At 38.4% G+C, this 25,705-nt stretch overlaps 1 long non-coding RNA gene across 2 annotated transcripts in view; it reads right to left on the bottom strand.

Moving 5' to 3' along the window:
• LOC112204754 (uncharacterized) overlaps window positions 1-25,705 on the bottom strand; it is a 768,426-nt gene that overhangs the window by 659,345 nt on the left and 83,376 nt on the right. Inside the window, exon 1 of one of the 2 annotated variants that reach the window (XR_008538022.2) lies at window positions 9,159-9,560. The exons of the other annotated variant lie outside the window; for it this stretch is intronic. This is a non-coding gene — a long non-coding RNA (uncharacterized LOC112204754). Of the gene's footprint in view, window positions 1-9,158; window positions 9,561-25,705 lie in introns of those variants that run through there. 2 annotated transcript variants of the gene reach the window in all.

The following is a 25,705-nucleotide window of genomic DNA, read 5'->3' as shown; positions in this document are numbered from 1 at the left end:
TTAACTATAAACATCTCTCAGTTAACCCTCTTAAGTAATGAATAAGCCCAAGTGTTATTCTCAGACTATGACACTTCAGCAGTAGTTCGGATCAAGCAAATATTTTCATTCCTGTACAGTGCTGAAATGAGTACAAAGCAAAGCTAGCAACAGATATTAATTATTATGAGCCTTGAATACTCACTTTGGATTCATCTTACCTTTATAAAAATTCAAAGAGGAAAAGAATTAAACTTTTTGTGTGTATAAACTTTTCACTATTGTTTTAAATAAATACTTTGGCTTTTCCTATGTTCCCCTAAATTGTGTCTCACCTGCAGGGGAATTTTCTGGTTTGGATGGCCCCTGTGTGTTGTGGGGTTTTGACTAGTAGTTATTGAGCAGGTACTATGTAGCACGCACTGCCTTAGGTACTTTAAATGTGTTTTCTAATTTAAACTTCTCAGCTACCTTTAGGCTGAGGTATTGCTGTTTGCATTTTTCTGATGTACACACTGAGACTCAAAGAGTTGAAATCATTAACCCAAGGATCCACACTTATAAGTGGGGGAGCTAGAACTCAAAGCCACTTCTACTGAGTTCTAAGCTCACAGTTGTAACTACCACACTATACAACCTTGATTTCAGTGCCAGGAAAAGTTTGCCTGCATGCTTTTATCAGAGAAAGATAACCTCCTTTTTTGACTTGACAGCCAGGAAGCTCATGCACAAATTTATTGCATGGTGTCATTAACTCTGGCTGGTTTTGACATGGTTTCTAACTTATTTTTTATTTCTATAATCTTTTCTGTGTGTGTGTTTATATTTGTGCTGCAATTATTAGCTATCATTAAATAATACTATAGATGCATATATAGATGTCTTCATTTATCTTATCACTGATCTATTAGAAATCATCCAGAACAATAAGAGAGCATCCCAAGTGATGAGAAAGATGAGAGTTTCTTTTAATTTCAAGGCTAATTTAGTATTTTATTTATAAATTATTAATTTTCTGATTATTATGCATATTATCCATATGCATACCTAGAGTGTTGCCTTCTTAAAAGTGTTTAAAGAAAAAAAATATGCACACAGGCAATTCTGTGATAAATAATGCACATTGATCATAAGTACCCATTCTGAAAACCCATTAGATACATTGATTTGCTTTTAAAAGAGAATCTGCTGCTGATGGAGCAAAGTGATTCACTACTGGCAAGAATAATGAAAACAGAAGCAAACTAAATTAGTCTCCAGACATTCCAAGGACCAACGGAAAAGATGAAAGAGTGAGTGGTATAGTGAGAATCAGATTATATCTGCTTATATTACTGAGTTGGTGACTTGATAACCATTAGATGAACCATTCCACTGGAACTAGCTGATTGTTAGGACTTCCTGCAATCATCCATTAATAGCAAGCATACCTACAGAAATTTAGTTCAAAGAGTGCCTGAGTATGGAAGAAGTGGACTCCCATTGATCTTGGAAGTGATTATATCTCCACCATTCAACCACAGCTTCCTAACTGAATTCAGCCTTGTATTCTAGAGTAGTGTCCTTATATTTAAATCTTGCATGGTTCTCCCAGATATGTACTAAAATTGGAGCTCTGTGTTGCTCTTGCTTGTCCTCTCTGACATACTAGAGTCTGTCTATGAGGCCTAGTCTTGTGACAGGGGCCCTGAATAGCTTTCTATGATACAACTGCCTTTCTAGTAACACCTAACCTTAAATTGACCATCTCTGAGGCCCACCCTCAATTTAATGCCTCATTAATTTTCCTTAGACTCCCTGTAATCTCTTCATGCCAGTGTTTACTAGTTGCCTAGACTGTAAACTTTAGTTATTGTGCTCCCTTTGGACATGTCACTTTGTCCCCAGCTGGAACCTCTGCAGTTAGCAGCTGCAACCAGGCCAGGTCCTCAAGTCCTGATTCTGCCTGAGACTCAGTTCCAGTGACAGTCCACACCCTTCCCTGTCTCCTTTGGTCAACCATGACCACAGATTCCTTAAATATGACTCTTAGGGGTTTTACAACTGAATATTTGCATTTCATTTTAGGTATGCCTATGATGTATTTCTTCATCTTTTTTTGCAAATTGTATCATGTTCAGTTTCTAGATGAACATTTAACTTTTTAAATAATATACAGTTCTCCTGTGAGTCTTTTCACTCTACATGAGAATGTGTCTTTCCTACAACTGAAATATCTATCTGTGCTCCTGCCTAATAGGCCATATTAGTCACAGTGTATAGATTTGAATGGACTTCTCAAACTCTCCATGGATATCAAGCATTTCTCCCTTTGAGAGATGTGGGGACAATTCAAGTTTGCTCAGGTCTTCAACACTTAGAAGTTGACTGTATTTTTTTCTCTTCACAAACCTCTCTTGTAAATATTCCTCTCAAACCTGATCCCAATTAGGTCCAAAGTTAACTATTTCAAAATAACCATTTTCTATATCCTCTCTAAAATGTAACCATTTGTGTGTCTCTGTGCATCTGTTTCACCAAAAACTTAAAGTAGGCAACAATTCAATTTAAAGCAAAATTGGAAAGGAAAGAAAGCCTTAAGTGTTTTTGAGATATTACACCAATCCCTCCTTTTTGTTAAGGATGACTTAATCTAGAATTGTAGTTATACATTTGCTTCCTCCATCGCATACTTCAGCCTACCACACAGGAGCTCATCATTCACCAGATGAAGCTATTTCCATCTGGCTTTTAACACTATTCTTGATGTTTTACAGATTAATCAGTGCTTTCAATACCTTCATTAATTTCATTCTGGTAGGGGTCCATAGAATAATTCTCTTTTGAGGTCTGGACTTCCAAGCAAATCCCACTGTAAATAAAACTTTGTCACAGTAAACCCTACACTGCTTCCTACCTTAGTTACAGCTGTGGATCTTAAATTAAAAGTCTGGATGATATAATTTGATTATGATGCAGGAACTTGAATTCAGGCACAGGGGCCATGATGGAAATATCAGAGTGCAACTAACTTTTAGCAATATGAGAAAACATTATTGAGCTACTTATGCATGGACAGAATCTGCCCTGAAAGCCTGGCAAATCTTCATAAAAGCCAGGAGTGCAATCAAGTTAGCAGCATTAAAAGCAGAGCCCATGGCTTGCACTCCAAAGCATGCACTGTGGGCAATGCCATTACTGGTACACCTGCTCCAACCAGCTGGCAAAACTGAAGTGTGTCTTTTGACTCGGCAAAGTCAACCCAATGCCCCCAGACAGCTGAAAGCTACCAAAACATTGATATTTGTGAAGGAAGATTTTGCTAATGGATCTACATTTTCTCATAATCATAATAGCATATTTCAAACACGACTCTCCCATAGCAGTGCTAGAATAAGAGTCTTAACGAGTCACATCAGGCCATGAGGCAACAGCACTACTGTCTTGGGTATCATTCTGGTGGACATTTCTGCCTAAGGAGCTCTGAGCATACATTAAAACTATAAAATCTGGCACAGACTCAAAGATTCACTGTGAAGGGTACAAAATGGAGCTTTACTGTCTATGGGCTGATTAATTGGAATATATAATTCCATAATAAAAATGCCAAGTCAAATTGGTCTTTGGAATGGCAATTCTTTTATGGAAACCCAACTGTTATGAAACTAAAGTACAGCTCTCCTCTCTCTGAAGAAGGGGTCCTCTCTGGTGGAAAATGTGGCATTTGTAGAACACACATGGAACAGTGAGGGAGGAAAGAAGACTATCCGTAACCAATCTAGTTATCCAAATCAATCCTAAAGATTAAAATAGTGACCTTTGTGAGAATCACATCACCCTAAATCTAGGGTCCCATTGAGTCAGCTTTTCAAGTGCAATTGTTCATCTCAATAAACACTTATGGAGCATTCCAGATAATACAACAGTCTGTAGAAAAGTTTATAAAAAATAACTCTTAACCCCAAATGTTGCAGGTGAGATTTCTCTGGAAACAGACTACAAGACGGAGATTTGCATGCAGGAAGTTTGTCAAAGTATAAAAACTGGGATTGATACACATGAGGGAGTGAGGAAAGCAAGACAGTACAGGGGGGTAAGTTAAACTGCAATGTAGTCACAACAAAGGCTTCAGATGATCCCACAGAGGGCAAAGGAGAAGGTTTGACCCCCTTAAAGTTTCTCAAATTGAGGCAAGGCAGCCAGGTCTTTATAAATCATATTGACCAGCCACTGGGTATGGACAAGGTGACTCTCTTCAGCCAGGGGAAAATCTGAAAGTCATTGGAATCTGTCAATTACCAATATTTCCAATAACTGGGAAATAGACATGTCCATCTTGGAAGCAGGCAGGATGATCTGGGTGCCCCACCACAGCATGAACTACATCAAATGAGAGTGCAGGCCAGCTTTTGTTTCCGAATTAAGTGAAGGGTCTAGTGATTATTCTGTCACCCAATCTAACACTACAGGAGCTATGAGAACCTAAAATAAGCCGCCTAATTTACGACAGAACAATAAAAGTTTTGCTGTAATTGTGACCAATTTTTTATTTCCTGGAGAACAGTTTCTCAAAATCATCCTCTAAAGAAAGAAGAAGCAGACTAATAATCTAAGCAAAATAAACTAAGTGTGAAATCAGCAGTACTATAAGGTACAGTCTACCTAATTCTCTGCTTCAAATTCAGGATTTCCCTGGCAGGGCATCATCCTGCGCATGAGGAGCAAATGACTGTACAGCATCCTGAAATCAGAACCCCTGCTACCTGTCCTGCTAAAGACCAAAGAACCAGGAAAATAAAAGCCACTAACATTTTCTGAACACTTACTGTGCACCTGGTACTGCTATGAGTGTGCTACATGTATGATTACCCATAATCCCCAAAGCAACTAAATGAGGTAGGTACTGTTTTTTATATTGCCATAATTCAGAAGAGGAAACTAATTTACAGAAAAATTAAAAACTGTTCAAGCTCTAATGCACAGCAGAGCCCAAACTCTAAGTTAGACCCAAAGAACATCTAAAAACATTGTTGTTTTGGATATTCTCATTTCGTCCCTAAAGACACCCTCTGCAGCCTTCTCCTGCATCCCAGACACTGATTTCTATGAATTCCATCCACGGAGCTCCCTTGTCTCCTAGTTTCCAGTTCAGTTGACCAAAAAGAGTTACCAGCAAGAGATCAAAGCGTATAAAGAGACTGAGATCGAGGTATTTCCTGACTGATTTTTTTTTTCCCTGCTGGGCCACAGATTGGCCGTGACTCTTTTCCTCTACCAGAGGTTATTTCTATAGCTAGATATGTCTCTGGGTTCCAATAACACCACCTCCTCTTTCCCCTTCAGACTACCATTACTGGTTTTGAGACACGTCTTCACCTATTGTTCATGTCCCTTAACCCTGTCCACAGTTTTTCAAATAGACCCTTTATTAAGCATGCCTCAATTTCCCCATTTAAGAGTGTCATATGTTTCCTTCTGGGGCCCTGGTGTATTGAGGAATGTAGCTGGATCTCCTATACAGTGTTTAGAGAGGACACGGGTCTCATGGACATAAAAGACACTGATAAATTTCTCCACTAAGATAAGGTGATCTTAATACACAGACAGCTCCTTTGTCACTGAGGATATCCACAGAGATGGGAGAAGAAAAAACAGACCAAAGGCAGGTGAGCAGCCAACCTAGCAACTGGTGTTTGTTCAAAGGTGAGATGCTCCATCATAGACAGAATGTAGCTGAGGAAATGATGGATGTGGATAAGAGTGTTGAAAAAGAAACTAGTACTAGATACTGGGGTCATATGGCCACAGAATAAGAATGTAGTGAGGTTGAATGTAAATGGGGGGAAGTTAACTTTATATTTCTCATTTTCCCTTAAGCATTCATTACTGCTGACAGTAAAAAGTACTTGCTAATTATAAGCTTCTGGTCTCTTCTAGTTTAACACATAATCTCTTTCAGGTAATTGGCCTTTCTGGGTTCCTTTCTCCTTCAGTTCTCATTCTCTTCTCCAGACATTAGATAGAAGGTGATGCTCATGTTATATCATGGGGTGGGGTGAGATGGAACAGGGGGTTGTGGTGCTCTACTTCTTGCAATGGGCTTCAGGGCTCATCACAGCTGCGCAGAATGTGTGGGCTGGTGTCACTTCTATGTGGTCAAGGTCCATTGGTCTGCCTGCGGGGATGGCTTGTGTCTGGATCTGAATGCTCAGCAATGGTGGTCTGCCCTGCAGCTCTCCACTTCAGAGTCTTCTAACTCCTTGACTCAGAGACACCCCTGAGGAACTCTTCAACCAGTACCTATAGCAGCCCTCTGCGGCACACAGTAATCTCCTGACCTCCTCCATGCTAGTGTGGACTCTGGAGAGCTAAGGGCACTATCTCAGTCTTCCTGGCCTGAGCATCTTCCTCCGCCACTTCTACTAACAACTTGGGTTTAGGTCCATAGTAGCTAAGACACCAGCTGAATTTGGATTCTCTCTGAGGAGTATGAAGTCTTCTAAACTAGGCCAAAGGCCAAGAGGTCAAAAAATGTGAATCCTGCTCTAAGATTTTATCACACGCCAAACTGATGTAGGTAGTTCGCTATCTGTTGCATTTCTGTTCCTTCCAAGGTATGGCCAAGTGGAGGTGGAAGGCTCACAGGGTAACGTCAACTCTCACCTCTCACCTTTCTCAGACTCTTTCCCCAGATTTCTCTTCTCAGTACTAAAGCAGTTTCCCATTGTCCTTCTCTATAATTGAGAAGTACCTTATCATATCTCCTTTTCCCTTCCAAGTATTCTCTGGTCTCTTCTCTTTGCTGAAAAGAATCAGCCCAGACAGGATTTTCACACTTAGCACTATTGACATTCTGGACCAGAAAATTCTTTGTTGTGGGCACAGGGCACAGGCAGGGGTATCTTATGCATGTGGTATATTTGGCAGCATCACTAGTCTCTATTCACTAGATGCCAGTTGCAAACTTTCCAGTTGTAACAACTGAAAATGTCTCCAGATATTTCTAAATGTGCCCTAGAGGACAAAAATTACTTCTGGTTTAAAATTACAAGGTAGAATTAATAGAAGAAAAGTTCAAGGGGTAAATACAAGAATAAGAAAAGAAAGTAAGGAAAGAAGGAAGAGAGGTAGAGAGGAGAAATGAAGAAGGAAAATAAATCAAGATGTATTTCAAAAAATATTCTGCCACTGGTGATTCATATTTTCCACTAAGGTCACTTAATCTCACCTGTTTGTCACTCCCTTCCAGGAAGGTGGAAGCTATGTTCTAACGGAGAATCTGCTTGTCCATCAACTTCCTCCTTCCTCACCCTCATATCCTACTGAGGTAACTCACTACCACTTTCTAAACCACATTGCCTTGCCTGCAAATAAAGGGCATGGGACAAGATCATTTCTAAACCTTTCTCCCAACTCTGCTAATCTACAATTCTGCTGTGACACTTTCTCTGTTGAAAAACAATAACCCAAATGGTCATTCTCTTCTTGTGTCTGTGGGAGCTTTAAGAAGCAAACACATAAGATTAAGATGACTTTCTTATACACACAACCATTATCATTTTATTTTCACAGTCAACCTCTTTTTTGCCTTTTCTCAAAGCTTCCAGGATAAGTGTCTAGAAGAAAATAGATCTTTGTCATCCTGAAATAAATGGAGGCCTAACTTCAGTTGATGCATAAGACTATACCAAGAAATCTGAATGGTGTATGCCTGATGATGATTATTTGGACCATGTTCAAGGGACTGCAGTAGAAATCCTTCATTAGCACCATGACATTTTCATTATTGCTGGTGTCAGGAAGGAAAGTGTTGCAAGTATTTGGAGGATAGGGTTTCAACATTTGTCAAATGCGATTACCCAGACTTTTTAGCTCCACAGTTGATTGGAATGCTATCTTCCACTTCCCATAACACCCAGTAAGTAGAAAAGGAAGCAGAAGGGTAGTTCATAAAATAGATGCAGGAATAACAACATCGTGTTTAAATTAGAATGACATGAATGAGTTTGTAGTACTTTGAAACCACATAACCCTGAGAGAGCTAAAAGGTCTATTAGAGATAATGAGGCCCGTAGATGTGACGTTCCAATGAAAAGGAATGAGGCAACGTATACATGAATCACAAAACAGAATGCAATCCAAATACAGTTTTCAAACCACAAATGAAATGTTGGCTTAAAGCACTGCATCTCTCTGCATGAAACACCGAGAATTAGGTGCTGAATCTCACTGCTTCAAGGACTAAAGCTAACCAGCTCTTGAGGGGAAGGATGAAATAGATGAGTTTCCCCTGAACATTATCCCAGACACCTGCCACTCTGGAAACGGGCCAACAATCCTCCTAATGATCACTCTTTCCAGTGCAATTTTCAGACACGTCACTTGCCACAGAACTTTCGTTTCTGCTATATCCCAGGATTGAAAATGTTAGCTAGGCTTCCAGTTTTGTGGCTGCTTTAAAAGCTGTTACAAGTCAGGAACTGTTTGGGCCATTAAAAGACACAGAACACAGGGTTTTCCTGGAAGTCTATTCTCTGTGATAAAGGAATGAGGACTTGCTGAAAAAGAGTGTTGCTGCTATCGGCCAGCAGCATCCAGCATCCATAATCCAGGATTATTCCTTTCTCTTTACTTTGGATCATGATTGTCCTCACCATAAGGTAAATCAGTATAAGAGAATTTCTTAGGAACCCCAGGGCATCCACAGAGTCACAACCATGTTGCTAAGATGGCAAAATATTTAGGTGGAAAATGTAAACTTCATTTTTTTAAAAAAGGCAAGCAAGAAATTCCCTAAATTCATATTTAAAAAAAAAAAACTCCATTAAATAAATTTCAGTGTCAAAGGTCACAAACTGGGAGCCCCATAAGCTAAATTTAGAGCGCAGATGTTACCAAGTTAGTTTTGATGAAAAGAATGTTTTAGAAAAGTTGAATTTGAATCCAATTAGGAGGGGCATATACATCCCTTCTCCCCTCTGACTCATTGTTCCCTGGCTCTTATACTGACCCCATCAGTCTTTTTTGTTATTTGACTAGCCCCTGAAGGTGTGTTTGTAAGCCTGTGTTTCTCAGGTTTCTTAGTTGCACACAATAAGCAGATAAAAAGCTTTTGTTACAGGATACTAGGTGGCTCACAGAAACGCTGAGAGGGCCAGAGGTACAAACTAAGGAGTTAACCAAACAAGAACAATACTCACCACAGATTCAGAACTGGACACAGCAGCCTCCATGTTTTCCTCCAAAGATGACCACTCCCACCGCTGCTCTGTGCAGAAGGTTGACCCCCCGCTGCTGCAGCCTCACTTGGCTTACTTCCAGGTCCAATTTTGCCTGGCAAAGCCAGGATCTCATGCCTTCCACCGTGAGATTTTACTCAATAATGGGGGTTTTAAAAATAAGATATATCGGCCGGGCGCGGTGGCTCACGCCTGTAATCCCAGCACTTTGGGAGGCCGAGGCGGGTGGATCCCGAGGTCAGGAAATCAAGACCATCGTGGCTAACACGGTGAAACCCCGTCTCTACTAAAAATACAAAAATTTAGCCGGGCGTCATGGCGGTCGCCTGTAATCCCAGCTGCTCAGGAGGCTGAGGCAGGAGAATGGCGTGAACCCGGGAGGCGGAGCTTGCAGTGAGCCGAGATCGCGCCACTGCACTCCAGCCTGGGCAATAGAGAGAGAGTCCGCCTCAAAAAAAATAAATACATACATACATACATACATAAAAAATAAGATATATCTACCTATTAAGTTACAAAATTCTAAAAAAGTTTTCAATCCTCTGTGAAAAGGTTTTTACTATTAAAGTAAAAAAAAAGAAAGATTTATTGTTTAACTTGGTAAGACCTTTTTTCAAATGTTAAAGGGGCAGCATTTCACCACCTAACTTCCTAAAATGTGATAGTTTGAAATATAAAGGCACCAAAACAATATAAAACCCAAACAAATAAAAAGAAAATTAATTAAACAAATACTAAAATGTGGAGCCGAAAAGAGATACAGTAACAAACTTAGGCTAAGGGTAGCTACTATAACTTCTCAGAAAATAACCATATTTCGCAGCAGCCAAAGCAAAATGAGAAAGTTAGTATATTACATCATTCTTATTGTTTAGTAAAAAGCACATATACCAGTTTACCGGGGAAATATATCTATTTCATAGTTTTGAACTGAAAAAAATTTATCATGATGTACGTACAGTGAACAACAAACTGATGGTGTCTTTGAAAATGATTTTACAAAAGCTTATCACTATAGCTCTATTTATGGCCATTCTTTATTTCAAAGTTTAAGGAGTAAATTTAAATTGCAATTTTGTCAAGGCACTTATATAGAGAATCAGAGTAATACATTCCAGTAGGTGGCTAGCTCATGGTGTGCTTCGATATCATGATAAAGCCTTAAAAATCTGATAAAAATACGGTTCAACTTCTCTAATACTGACACACCAATTTTCTCAGCAGGACTTTTAATGAACAATGTATAACAGTCAAATTCAGACTGAAGTCCTTCCATGCAAGTGCCCTGTGCTGCTGATTGCAAGGAGAAGCTTAAGGTCTTAAATGAAGACAACATCACTATTATTTTACTAAGGAAATTAAAAATTGTAAGTTGTTGTCTGACTTGTATACAGGCAGTACACTGCAAAAGGAGAGAGTGTTGTTGTTGTTGTTGTCTTCCCAAGCAGTAGTTTTGAATTCATTTGAATACTTGAGCAAGGGTTTGATGGAACTACTGGAGTTCTGCATGTAAATAGCAGGATAGAGAACCAGGCCTGGATCTAGGATTTAAAAGAACAAGTTATAGTCTTCGTTCTCTGAAGTCTGTGTGATGTTTGTGACTTGTTCATTCCCCTGAGGCCAAAGGAAAATGGGGCAAGGCTGAGGCTGAAATTGACCTTTCGGACGAGACACTGTATTAGTTATCTGTTGCTGTATAACAAATTTCTCCAAAACTTAGTGGCTTCAAACATTTATTATCTCATAGTCTCTTTGGATCAAGACTGTGGGAACAGCATAGGGGGATCCTCTGGTTCTAGGCTTCTTACAAGGCTGAAGTCATCTCAAGGCTTACCTGGGGACAGGGTCACTTCTAAGCTCACTCATCTTGTTGGCAGGATTCAGTTCTTCATAGGCTGTTGGACTAAGGGTCTCAATTCCTCATGAGTTGTTGGTCTGAGGCTTCTCTTTGTTCCTTTCCATGAGGTTTCCTTTGTAGGAAAGCTCACAATATAGGAATTGGCTTCATCAGAGCAAGGGAGAGGAAAAGAGAGTGCTAGCAAGACTCAAGTAACTCAAGCTTTTGCACCTTAATCTTGGAAGTAACACCGTATTACCTTTGCTATAGTATTCTGTCTGTTAAAAGTGAACAACTAGGTCCATCCCACACTAACAGAGAGGGAATACACAAGATTGTAAATACCAGAAGCAGGGATCATTGGAAGCTATTTCAGAAGCTGCCCACCACAGGCATAGACACAGCAACCTGGGAGCTAAAACAAAGGAAAGTCAGTTACTGTTGTGTCAGCTAGAGTCATGGTTTTTAAGCAAATTTAATGGTTAAAGTCTTTTCAAGCAAAATATTTAAAACAGGTAAAAGCAGGGTTATCCTCCCTAAAGCATTGAGTAAGGCTCAGGGCATGATGGATACTCATCATAATGCAGTTGCAACATAGGCCCAAGCCTGGGTTCCTTGCCTCCTGACACCCAGGAGCTTGGGCACAGGCTGGAAGCATTGGAAATGGGTGCCCACAATGGCCTGATATGAATCACAGCCAGAGGAAGAAGGGAGAGCTGCTCTAATGGAAGATGGGAGCAAGCTATCTTCCCACACAGCCTTTCTCATCCCCTGTGTCAGCCAAAATAATTACGGGTAGGCAATATATCTTTAAAAACTTAAAGGAAAATCACACATTTATTGAACCCCTGAAACCTAGAATGCCACCAAAAATAGTGTGAAAATCACTGGAGTCAGAAATCATATAACAAATGGAAGAGTTAAGTCACATGCAGCCAAGAAGAGAGATCTAAGAAAGTCAAATATGTCTTTCCAATGGGAAAGGCAAGGCAAATGGGAAGCTGCGAGAGTGGAGTTTGGTGAAATGAAGCATCAGGATCAGAATGGATGGGAAGAGATAGAAAACCAGATCAGAAGCACATCTGACACTCTCAGCCCAACTGTTGGGCACATGGCTTATCTAGGAGAACATTCTTGAAGCAATGAAACTACAACTGATCAGAGGTGAGCTTTTTTGGGTAACCGTTTGTTCTGATTTTGCGAAGGCAGTCCTGGTTTGTCCTTGTGCTTTTATTAGTAGTCCTCTTTTCCATTCTCAAAAATGTCTCAGTTTGGAAAAATAAATTATCTCTAACTTTTCTGAATAACAAGCTTAAGCAACATACACCTTTAAGGATTGGGTTTTTTTAAACTTGCCTGGCTCATCACTTTTGCCCTTTAATTTCCTTTTGAGTGGTCCCTTTTTAATGATTAATTCTATACTCAATAACATCTTTCATTCTTTTCTACTAAAACATTTTACAACTTTCCATTTAGGATTGGGGTGTGGTTGGATAGTCAGAGTTAGAATATTTGAACTTGAAGTAACCTCAAGGTTACCTAGTAGTTAATATCAGCAGAATTTTTATCCAGATCAAAACATTTAGTGCTAATTGGCTATATATCACAAGGATTCAGGCCCCCATAACAAAAGAAGATGAACAATGGATGAGACTTTAAAGAAAAACATCAAGACATAGCCTCAGTTAAGACCTGTGATGGCTATTGTGGGGTATAGATAGAAGGAGGCTTACTTGATAAGTTACGAGAAGGCTTATTCACTAGGCCTTAGCCTATGTTCATTTTTGGAATATGAGCTGGGGTGGAAATATTCCAGTACCCATTTTCATTATGTTAATTTTTATCTCTTGTTCAATAGCTATATTGTCCTATGAACTTGTGAGTCAGATGCTCTTGAATTTGGGTATCCCAGGGAGGGAAGCTAAGGACAAGACACAGTGGGGTGAATTGTAGCTTCCAGGGTTAGTAAAAACATTGGGCAAAGTCATAAAATCATCTAGGACTCAGTTTCTTCATGAATAAAATGAAGGTTTTAGCCAGGCAGTCTAGATATTTTTTTCACATCCGGTTGCAAACTCCCATGTTTACAACAGTGCATTTGACCAAACATTTTTGAACTGCTTCCCCATGCTGCAAAATGTACAGGTTCTGGAACAAACATAGATTCAGTCTTTTTCTTCTAGGAGGTTACAGGTTAGTGGAAGAGATATGTTGTGGAATATTAAAATGTTGGTAGTAAACTTAGATTTCTAAGAAAGACATAGAAGAAGTAACTGGGTTGGCCTGGGGTAATCAGGTAAAGCTCCCTAAAGAAAGGAGCAACAAAACTAAGTATTTAAAAACATATAGAAGTTGGCCAGGAATGGTGGCTCACGCCTGTAATCCTAGCACTTTGGGAGGCTGAGGCAGACGGATCACGAGGTCAGGAGATCGAGACCATCCTGGCTAACACAGTGAAACCCCGTCTCTACTAAAAATAGAAAAAATTAGCCAGGCGTGGTTGTGGGCGCCTATAGTCCCAGCTACTCAGGAGGCTGAGGCAAGAGAATGGCGTGAACCTGGGAGGCGGAGCTTGTGGTGAGCCGAGATCATGCCACTGAACTCCAGCCTGAGTGACAGAGCGAGACTCCGTCTCAAAAAAAATAATAATAATAATAAAATAAAATAAAAATATATATATATATATGTGTGTGTGTGTGTTAACCAGCAAAAAACAAATGAAGAATAACATTCTAGACAGAGGACGCAGCATGCATGAAGTCTCAGAAGTATAAACAGCACCTTGGAATAAGGAAAATCAAGTCAGTTCAGTAATACAAATTTATAGAGTAAGGCTAAAATACTCTGTAGAGGCTGGATTATTCAAAAACTTAGATGCATACTAAGGAAGGTGCATGATGCCCTGTACCGAAGGGTGAGCTCTTGAAAGACCTTAAGCAAGGGAGTAACATGCTCTAATATGGATCTAAACCAAATGCAACTCAACCTGGATCTCTCTTCCAGACAAGTGTCTCTTGAATGATTAACAACAGACTGGGATGAACTCAAATAAATATTCCAGGGCCAATACAATGTTCAAAAAAGTATACCTGAGAGAAGTACAGGGGACTGAAAAGCCATCTAACAGGTAACATAATAGGAAAGGTCTTTACTTTGGCCAAATTGGTATCAAGAAATACAAAATATTAGAATTAGAACTTTCTGGTTGATTAGGTCCAACCCTTTCATTTCAGAGAAAAGGAAACTGAGACCTTGGGAAGAGAAGTCACTTGGTCCTGAACAACTTATCTCTCTTTTCATCATGTTCAACCATCAGTTTCATGAGGTTTGTGATCAGAGTAAAAGCCCTCTTGTCTGGCTTAGTTGATACCTTCAGACAGTCAATTATTTGAAAATGATAAAGTAGACCCTCCAAAATGTATATATACACCTTGATATTTTAACTTAAAATGTATAGGGGTACATTCGCTCTCTAATCTTTCTATGCAGATTCAAGGTGTTTCTTTGAATAGATAGATAAACAGTAGACACACAGGTAGAGTACTCTGTCTTCTTTCTACAACAAAACATAACTATAACACATCATGTAATATTTACAATTTTGGCCTATTTAAAGTAAGGCAAGAAGTTGAAGATACTTTGAAGATACTTGCAAAGGAAGTAAAGCAAGCATCCTTCCAATTTTTTTTTCTAATCCTCTAAAGTGGTCTTACCTCTAATTCAAAAGCAATTTTATTTTTCTATCTCATCTTTATCAATGATTTTAAATCATTCAACTTATTTTTTAAAGAAATGATATTCCCTTTCCAAAAAAATCATTATCTTAAATTACATAATATAGTATAATGAATACAATGACATAGAAAGGTTTGGAATTAAGCACAACTGTGTCTTGGTAAGCACATTACTCAATTTCTGAGAGGAGAGGTGTGAGAGAGGACCAGGTAATGGCCCAGAACCTAGTAGTGAGCAGCACATGGTCATCTATGTTTTAGAGAGAAAGGATTGAGTTGATGTGCTAAGTAGGATAAGCATAGATCAGTTAAGAGAGCTTCTGATGAATTTATTTTGATAGATGCGTTCATTATTCTGAGTTGTGATTCTGGAAAGATCGGGGTGGGTGTTTTCTTGTTTACCTGATGTCACTGTTCACATCTTAAAAACTTGATTATCCAATATAATTATTCTGATGTTTGATGCAACTCTCTTTGTATCATTCAACTGAAAAGAGAAGCTATCTTTCTACCTGGTCTATGAATATAAGAAAAATAAATCTACACATAATATTGACCCAACATTGACTGATAAACAGAACAGAAGGAGTTTTTTAAAAAATGGGATTTGTATTACAAAGTATTCCCTGCTGATTCATTTAAGTTTCCTGTTCTTTTTGTCTTTTTTTAGATGAACATCTTAGATAGCAAAGTCAAACTTTACTGTCACACGATTAGGTACATATCAGTATCTCCGTTTTACTCAAGCACAACACTAAAACTGATAACTTGAAAAATGCAGTGTCTCTATCTGGGTGAACAGCATAGGTCTGTGAAATGGTAAGTTCATTCCTTGTGAAAGGCTCCCCAGTCACTTCCCTTGTTCCCAAACAATATCTGGTTTGAAGTTTTGGTGACTGGGTATACATAATCAGCAAACAGGAAACATGCTGGGCTTCACCTTCAGTAGCAACAAACTCAGAAGGAGGCAGCACGTGGCACGTATTCTCCTGGTTCCTAAAACCCATGTGTACCTTTGAATTTCTCAGCTTAAAGGCAATATTGAAAAACGATGTTTCCATCAACAAGGGAAACAAGATAACAGAGCATGCCAGAATTAAGAGATAGGTGCTCTGGAGAGAGACTAATGGTGGATAATTTGGCCTGAGGACAAAAGACCAGCTTTTAGGAGGAATGTCATCAAATTCTATAAATTAGAATTTGGCAATTTAAAATCTAAGAAGAAAGCAGAGGCTGTCTCAACAAAACACATTTTCTTATTAACAATAATTTATGCTGAAAGAACCTACATATTTGAAAAATCTGTCAAATAACTCTAGGGTAGGAAGTGGGTTTGGTTAGGTAAGGTATAACAAATGTTAGAGGGAAACAATAGGTACAATTCTCAATTCCTGTTTAACTTTAAGGAAATTGATGAGAGGGATAAGCCTACTAAAGTTTGTCAAAGATCCAGATGATAACATGGCCCCTGGATTCATTTAATTAACATTGTTAAATGTTTACCATATGCTAGCTTCTGTGCTTAGGTATTAGAAGTACAAAGATGGAAAATAATAGTTAACTATTTTTGAATACTCAGTATATACTCAACACTGAGTATAATAATGGATTAACAAGTTATTATTGTTTAATTCTTCTAATAATCCTAGGAAGTATATATTATTATTATGTACCTTTAGCAGATGAGAAAACAGACTTTTCCAGGGTCAGAAAATTAGCAAGCAACAGCCTACATTTGAGCTTGAAAAATATTAAGCCAAAGACTAACTTTATAACACTCTTCAATATCACCTCCAAGACAAGGTCTTGCACTCAAAAAGCTTGCTACTTACTGAGTGCAGGATAAGCAGGATTTGGCTAGGTAGAGAGAACCAAGGAAGAGAATAGCAGGAAAAAACAATAGTAAGGGTTTCAAAGTGACATTTCCAACCTTATTATGCCAACATTTTCCACTAGGACATGAACAGAGCCCATACTAGAATTGTCTGAACAACAAGAAAGTAAAGAAATTCATTGAAGAATACACTGATTACATGTTAAAAAAAAATTGATTCAATTCCTGAGCACCTAACTAAATGTACTCTTTACCATCCAATATTTTTCTTCCAGAGTTTCTTACTAGGGAAATTGCCATTAGGAAAGTAACAAGTTAGCAGGGAAAGAGTAAATAGCTAGGAGCCAGGATTAAATCACTTCACAATGACATATATCACAACATCATGTTGTACAACTTGAATACATATAATTTATATTTGCCATTTATACCTCAATAAACTGGGGAAAGTTAATTAATAAATTAATTTTTAAGACATATATTTTAGATGCAACTGTGTCATTTACATAATGTATAACATTGGGGAAAGTAACTTGGCTTCTCTGAACCCAGAGATTTCTTCACCTGTGAAATGAGAACTATGCATTTCTTCTAGAAATATGCATTATGGACTTACCAAAAAAACCCCAAAACACCAAAAATTAAGATGCCAGCCACTAGAAGAGGTGATAACAGTGCCCACCCAGAGGGTTGTTATGAGACTCAAATGAGGTTAAGGAAAGGTTGTCCAGGCATTCGGAAATGCTTGATATTCACTGAGCCAAGTGCTAGAGATATTAATACAATAATGAACAACAAAGCTTAAATTGTAGTCTCCAAATAAATGAATACAGATGTACCCCTGGGATACCAGAAGTCATAGCATAAACGTATTCCAGAAACATTGTTTTGCTTAGACAATTTGGCAAGCAAAAAAAAAAAATATATATATATATATATATATATATCTTTTCTATTAAAACAAGCTCAGGCATATTGCTAAATGGAAAGCAGACTTTGCATTAGTTAATATAAAACATAATGCTTCCAAAAACTATGGGACTAGCAGCAGCCCACTTTGGTCTGTTCACTGTCCTTTACTTCTAAGGGGTTGCACTGGTTTAATTTTCTCTGTGCCCATCGGAGGGCGGTAGTTTTCTCCTAGCATTGCAGTGAAATAGGGGAAATTCATCCCGATTTTCTCCACATGCAACCTGAGGAAGAAAGTTTTCCAAGTTGGAAAGTTACAAGTCAAAGTATTGTCAGAAAAGGCTCAAAACTCTAAGCTGTTCTCACAAGTACCTCTTTATTGGCATCACAAGAGATAAAGAGAAAATCAGGAAAACAGCCTGTGAATCCCAGCCCTCTCCTGTAAGCCCATCCTTGCACTTTATGATTTGCAAGTTTGTTCTTTGTTATTATTCAGCAGCAGCCGTGCTACTTGAAAGTCAACAAAGGTCGGGCGTTTAGGGAGAAGAGAAACCCAGACACATGTTTCAAACATGTCGTGCTGCTCTCAGGTGGCTCACTGGCTCAGCAGCTGAGCCATGCATCTTCTCTTGGCCTGTTCTTGCTTTGGGACTCACCCCCTCTTTACACACCAGAGTAAGGAAACAAACAGCAGAGATGAAAGCGAAGCCAGTAGTAGAAAAAAGGATTCGTCTGGCTTTTTTCCATGTATTTGAACGATGAGTCCTCGGAATCTGTTGCCTTTTTTCTACTCTGGGCTTCAGCAGGACTGGAGGGAATGGAAATGTGCCCAGATTTTATTTCTTTTAAACAAAGTCCTATAAAGGCTATCTCATAACCTTACCCCATGGACTCAAATACAAATAGCAATGTCTTGGCCAGCAATCACAGAGTGAAAAGCCTACAGAGGACAGATGTTATCACATAAGATTTTTAAAAAATTTTAGGACTTTTAAATAACACTTTCTTATTCCCAAGTCACACTCTGTGGTTTTTATTCTGTACACACTACATGCTGAAGTTTTATTTCTTGCAAAACAATGGCTTATGAGATTATTCTTTTTGAAATTATTTTTTCTTCCTATGGACCTCGGGTGCATAGACTTGGATTATTCATAATACAATGTTGTCATTGGGCAATGCATGCATTTTTATTGATTCACTTATTTATTACTTAGAAATTAATATGTGAGAGTTTTGCCACATACATATGTATTCTTAAATAACATATTATTTTGTAGTTTGTTTTTAGATATTATAAGAACCATGCCACGTTATAGACTATCTTCTGGAATTTGTGATTTTATTCATCATTATGTTATCAACACTCATTTAAGTTATTTTATATTGCCATAGATTATTCATTTTTACTGCTATGTAATATCTTATATAAATAAATTGCAATTTGGTTTTCCATTTTCTTCTCAATGGTCATTAAGTTGCTTCCACTTTTTTGTAATTACAGAGCTACTATAAACAGTCTTCAAATAAGTACCTTCTGCAAGACCATGAGTGAAGGCTCTTCAGAACAAAGTGAGAATAGTATAAGCCATCAGGCCTTCTCTTTATTTTGGTAGAGGATTTACTCCACCAATTTTATACTCCTCCCAAGAAAAAGCATTCCAAGAGTAACTAGAATATGTAAATTCATGTTTCCTACCTCCTACACATGGGCTACATTTTGAGCACAAAGTTGCTTTATGACTCAACTTATTGAAAAAAATGAGGAAGTACCAACCCCAGGCACACCCCAGTAATATATATCATGATATACGTCCCACAAGGACACATGTAAATTCAAAATGGAGTGTTAATACTTACAAATCAGCAACTTGAGAGTGATGAAATGTTGAGTCAGTTCCTATTTAGTTCAGGGGAAAATTGGCTGATCTTATTTAATAGTTTTACACAAAGAATACACACATACAATAGATTTAAACACCTACATAGTACACATACATACACAAACACGTTCATATGTATTGTTCCAATGAAAATGCAAAACATGGTATATTTCTTCTTTTTAATGTTTTTTATTGGTTCACAGATCACATTGAGTTGGGAGAAATCAGTCAAGAACTAGTAGTAGTAGTAGGGAGTAGCAGTAATAGGATAGTAGTGATAGCACCAGTGCCGACATGAGCATTTACTCTTCATAGGTATTGTTCTGAGTGGTTCATGTGTATTTACTAATTTGATAAACAAACAACCCCATGAGGTAGTGCCCTTATTATCTCCATTTGTCAATGAATACTCTGAGACACAGAAAGTAAAACACATTTTCCATGGTTGTATAGCTAGTAAATTACAGAGATAGGATTCAAACCTGGGAAATCTGGCTTCACAGCAGATACTTGTAATTACGATATCTTGATAGTGCACAAGCAATGTAGCTTATTATAATCCTGCAGGGTGTAATCATCATTTTGAACTAGGCCATCTTTGTTCAAAGATGGCCATCATATATAAGTCTCTTACCTCTGTAGGCCTTAATTTTCTCATATTAAAAAAAATGATAGAGACGTCCTGGATAATCTTTAATGTATCTTCCAGCTGTGTTATTCTATGCATGTAAGTCCCTATGCAATTTATCTCTGATGATTAATTCTTTCATCTGGGCCTAACAAAATTAACCCTTGAATATTAGGAGCCACATCCAAAGTCATGAATTAAATGTCCAATTAATTCATACTGCAATAACCTCACCACTCCCAATACCTAACATACTTGCCAGGAAATACCAATAACAATGGACAATACACAGTTGTGAGCCAGAAGAAAGGTGATTGGGGTGAAAACTTAACTTGGTTAGCCCTTTCTTTAGTGCTGGGATGCGGAGCAAGAGGAGAGAGTTTAAGCACTATAGCTTCCCAAGAAATCAGGAAAAAGAGCTCCATGGTTGAGATATGTGTCTGGAGAACACCTGGTTAGCCCATCTATAAACCCTGGAAGCCATATGAATCCTGTATGCAGGACGATCGATATTTAGAATTCAATTCCATAGGCATATTTACACAGAGTGGCTATTGAAAGCTCCCAGCTGTGGAATCCTGAAGCCACAAGTTGTATTTATGTGCAGGGCTGCTAATCCCTGGTCCCAGCTCTTCTCAAGTCTGTAGAAACACTTTGTCTCTATAGACAAGTCCTTGTAAATCTCTCCTTGTCAGAGGATTTAGTTCACTGATTGTCAGCCGTGAGTTACTTCATAAAACAACTCACAGAGGAATAGAGCCTTCTGCTCTGCTTTTGGCAGAGAGCTTGTTACTCTAGATAACCTTTTAATTACTGTATTCCATTTTAACTCAGCTCCAGAGAGAGAAACTAAAAAGAAAGAAAAGATTCTTCCTTAATGCTATGCTGTTTTCATATTGCATCTACTGAGGCAAATTAGGAAAGACAGATAGAGGTTCCTTTTGACTTTTCAATCCCAAATCCTTATAACATAAAAACAAGCCAGTTGCTCATTGAGGAGGTGACGTTCCAGGGCTAAAGGAACCACTGAAATAGGAAAAGACAAAGTTTCTAAACTGAAAATGATACCAAATCTGCATCAACTCTATTTTTAACACCTGCATCTGGCTAAGAGGTTACTTTTTAATTATATGTTATACTTTGCAATGATTACCCTCATTTGAATAAATTGAAATTACTATTCAGAAGATAAAATATTCATTTAATGAGGCACAGAATCATATGACTGGGCATTTTTTTAAAAAAAATTTAAAGCAGACTTTATGGATAACTCTCTCCTGAATTAAGAGATTGCAGGAGAAAATGATCTTGGAGGAAAGCATGGAAAATGACTGCAATTATTGACTGAATTCTAAACAGAGTGGGATAAGGGATTTCACTTTGATATTTGGATGGAAGATAAGGTTTCTATAAAAGTAAAATCAGAGTTTTGAGAGCCCTGGCAAGAAAGTCTCCTACATTAGAGGTTTAAAGTTCTGTAACATAAAATAGTTCCCCACATTAATAACACTAAAAATTCAAAATTCTAGATGCAAGTTTCCTTGCATGATGGATAAATGACATCTAGAAAAGCATGGTTCTAATTATTCTATACAAATTTATGTTTAATTTGTACTAAATTTTCTTATCTGCTGCAGAAATTCTCACTTGACCAACTTGCAGCATTAACCAGACCTTTCCATTCCTCCATAAAATACAGGGACAGATGACCTCACTATGTCTACAGCTAGTGGGCTCCTCTCTGGAACAGTATATACTTCTGCCTCACTCTTGGAGATGTCTGCTTACCAGGAGTCAGCTGTGTTCATCTCGAAACTAATTTATGGTAATACATACCTGTTGGCATCATTGTATAATTTAATTGAGGATAGTGTAAATTGATAAAATGTGAATCAACTGAGAAGGAGAGCTGTTTCCCTTCTTAGTTGATTAACATTTCAATGTTTTGGAAATATTGAATAGAGTGGGGTCACCAACAATTAGTGATATAAGATGTAATGCCTTAGAAAGTAGCCTACTGGCCTTGCCTTGAAGCCCCTTTTCAATACACACATACTACCAACAAAATTATTGGGGTAGGAATCTACAAAGTTTATGCCCTCAATTTACTATTCAAGTATCTTGAACAGTGGTCAGCAAACAGTTACTCTAAAGGGTCACATAGTAAATATTTTAGGATTTGCGGGGCCATAATGAGTCTTGTGGGCTGTATAGTGGCAACTAAACTCTACTGCTGTAACATAAAAGCAGCCATAGATCATATGTAAATGATTGGGTATGACTATGATCCAATGAATTCTATTTACGAACACTGAAATTTGAATTTCATATGATTTTTACATGTCACAAAATATTATTCTTCTTTTAATTTTTTTCAACCATTTAAAAATGTAAAACCACCCATTCTTAGCTCTGGGCCATACAGAAACAGATGGTGAGCCATAGTTTGCCAAACCCTGATCTTGAGTCCTCACACCACTGAAGAGAAGCAGAAACTGACAATCATAGATACGAATCTGGGGTATGATTTATGTAAGTAGGAAAATGTAGAACTTTGTGCAACCAAAACCTATTCAAACAGAATATCTTGATGCTACATCAAAATATTGGTGGACAATTGTACATTTTAAGTTCAAATAGTAAAGTACATTTCTACCACTTTTAAGATTTTCAGTTTTATCTTTTTACTAGTTCGTTTTCACACTGCTATAAAGAAATATCGGAGACTGGGTAATTTGTAAAGAAAAGAGGTTTAATTGGCTCACGGTTCTGCAGGCCATGCAGGAAGCATGACAACTTCTGGGGAGGCCTCAGGAAACTTTCAATCATGGCAGAAGGCAAAGGGGAAGCAGGCACATCTTACGTGGCTGAAGCAGGAGGAAGAGAGAGGTGGGGGAGGTGCTACAGACATTTAAACATCCAGATTTCCTAAGAGCTCTATGACAAGATAGCACTAGATAGATGGTGCTAAACCATCAGAAACCACCTCCATGATCCAATCACCTCCTACCAGGCCCCACCTCCAATATCAGGGATTACAGTTTGACATGAGATTTAGGCAGGGACCCAGATCTAAACCATATCAATCCTCATTATAATTAGTCATGTCATCATGTGTTTAATGTCTGTTTAAGAGCAGGTGGGCAGGGACCATGTCTGCCTTTTTCACTGCTAGATTTCCTGGAACTGCTGTCATAGTTGTTGCTAAATAATCCATTCAATAAATGTGTATTATTGAAAATAGTTATTGAGCAACTCCATGCCAGGTCCTCTTCCTGGCTCTATGGACACAGTAGTGAAAAAGACAGACATTACTTCTGTCTTCATGGACTCATACGTGATGGACAAAAAATAAAAAATACACAACTAAATAAACCCTTCTTTAATAAATAAATGTTTAGGCTGGGCACGGTGGCTCACGCCTGTAATCCCAGCAATTTGGGAGGCCGAGGTGGGCGCATCGCCTAAGGTAAGGAGTTCGAGACCAGCCTGGCCAACCTGGTGAAACCCCATCTCTACCAAAAATACAAAAAAATTAGCCAGGCATGGTGGCAGGCGCCTGTAATCCCAGCTACTGGGGAGGCTGAGGCAGGAGAGTTGCTTGAACCTGGGAAGCGGAGGTTGCAGTGAGCCGAGATCGCACCATTGCACTCCAGCCTAGGTGAAAAGAGCAAGACTGTCTCAAATAAATAAATAAATAAATGTTTAGCATCTTACAAGCCAATATTTTCAAAATCAATAGCTCTTTATGAGACACTCTCAAAAATATCAACCAGTTACTTAACAGAAATTCTCTTTTCTCTGCCTATTGTTGCATCTCGATGTAGTCTAAGCATCAAAGCATTCTCTTGTCCTTTTGTCTTTCTCGAATTGAGTCAGTCACTACTCCAAGAAGGACAGAAATTACTAGTATATCCTGCTATTTGTGAGAAGACACAGCATGACTAATGAAACACATATGTGGCTCAGGCTCTGTAATAGGCTGATAATGCACCCCTCCCCATTCCCTTAGATGTCCAGGCCCTAAACCCTGGAACCCACGCATATGTCTCCTCACATGGCAAAAGGGACTTTGAAGATGTCATTATGGTTAAGAAACTTTAAATGGGGAGAGTAGCCTGGATTATCCAGCAGAGTCCAATATAACGACATGAGCCCTTTAAACAGAGTTAATGTCAGCTGAAGTCAGAGAGATGCTATGAAGAAAAAGCAGGAGCAATTCAAAGCATGCGACTCAGCCTGCCAGTGCTGACTTTGGAGATGGAGGGGGCCATAAGCCAAGACATGCAGACAGCCATGAAAAGCTGGGAATGGACCTCAGCCAACAGCCAGCAAGGAGACAGGGAGCTCAGTCCTATAGCAGGAAGGAACTGAATTCTGCCAACAACTTGAATGAGCAAGAAAACAGATTCTCTCCTAGAGCCTCCAGAAAGGAATACAGCCTGCTGACACCTTGCTTTTGGCCTTTTGGGTGTCCAAACAGACCAAAGTGTACCAGACTTCTGTCCTACAGAAACTGCAAGATAATAAATTTGTGTTGTTTTAAGCCACGAAGTTTGCAGTGATTTGTTACAGCAATGATTTCAGACTAATACAGGCTTTCTCTGAGAATGCCTTTGAACATCACTGCCCCTTCTGTGGAGAAAAGTACCTATGCCAAGAAAATCAAGTCCCCTGCGCCAGGTAATTCATTTAGCAATCTCTCTAATGATAGTATTTTTTTAAAAGACACTTGTAATGCTAATTACCACCTAATTATTGCAAACAGGGTGTAATCATGGACAATATTTCTGGAACATGCAATACAATTAAAGTTACAGAGTCATTTGGATTTATGTGAGCAAAGCAATTGGATGATAAGTATCTTGCTGAATCAAGATTCTCACTTAGACTAATAATGGATTAATTTGTATGTAAATCACATCATCCAATTACAACTTCTGTTTGACATTCTGTCTGCTTTTAGGGAAAAAAGCATACTTTGCTGAGGTAAAAATTGTCATTATTATGCAATTGAAGAACCACTCACCATAATTCCCTTTGCTTCTGATTAGGTCTCATAGTGTTCATGACTCTCCATTTATTGTTCAGCCTGCTTGTTTGATTTAATATTATTTCAATAAGATGTCCAAAAAGAAGAGAAATTTTGTTTAGTGCAGGAAATAAAGGGTTTTCATTTACTTCCTTCCTGAAGATATTTTTTAAGGAGGGCTTCAAGTCTCTCATCTCTTTTGGACTTTGTGATTGTTCTGTTGTTTGTTTATTTGTTTGTTAGCATCACAAAGTAGACTCAGGGAGAACTAACGCAAAGTCATTATTCAAAGTGTAAGGAATTTGTAGGAACTGGAGAAGCAGAGATGAAAAGCAAGCCTGGTCTCGTTAAGTGGAAGATACAATATGCAGAATGCTGTGTGACAGAATCAAAAAGGGAAAGGAGAAACAAAAGAGTGCCACTTTGAAATATAAAGCCATTGCTAAAACTCTGGAGGGGACACAGAAACCATTTGTACAAAAGGACTAGTTTATTCTCTGTTTGTGGGGCTTTGTAGGGGAAGGAGAAATATTTCCATGGATGCTTTGATTATATAAAGGAAATGTTCAAAGCCTGGTCCCAAAAGGAAAGGTTGAGCCTAGTAGGTGCTGAACTACCCTGCAAAACAATGGAAGTGGCAGGGCCTTTGCA

Source organism: Pan troglodytes, chromosome 9, assembly GCF_028858775.2.
Source record: "Pan troglodytes isolate AG18354 chromosome 9, NHGRI_mPanTro3-v2.0_pri, whole genome shotgun sequence".
Classification (NCBI taxonomy): Eukaryota; Metazoa; Chordata; class Mammalia; order Primates; family Hominidae; genus Pan; species Pan troglodytes.
Note: the sequence above shows the minus strand (reverse complement) of the source record. Positions and strands in the feature narration are given on the sequence as shown.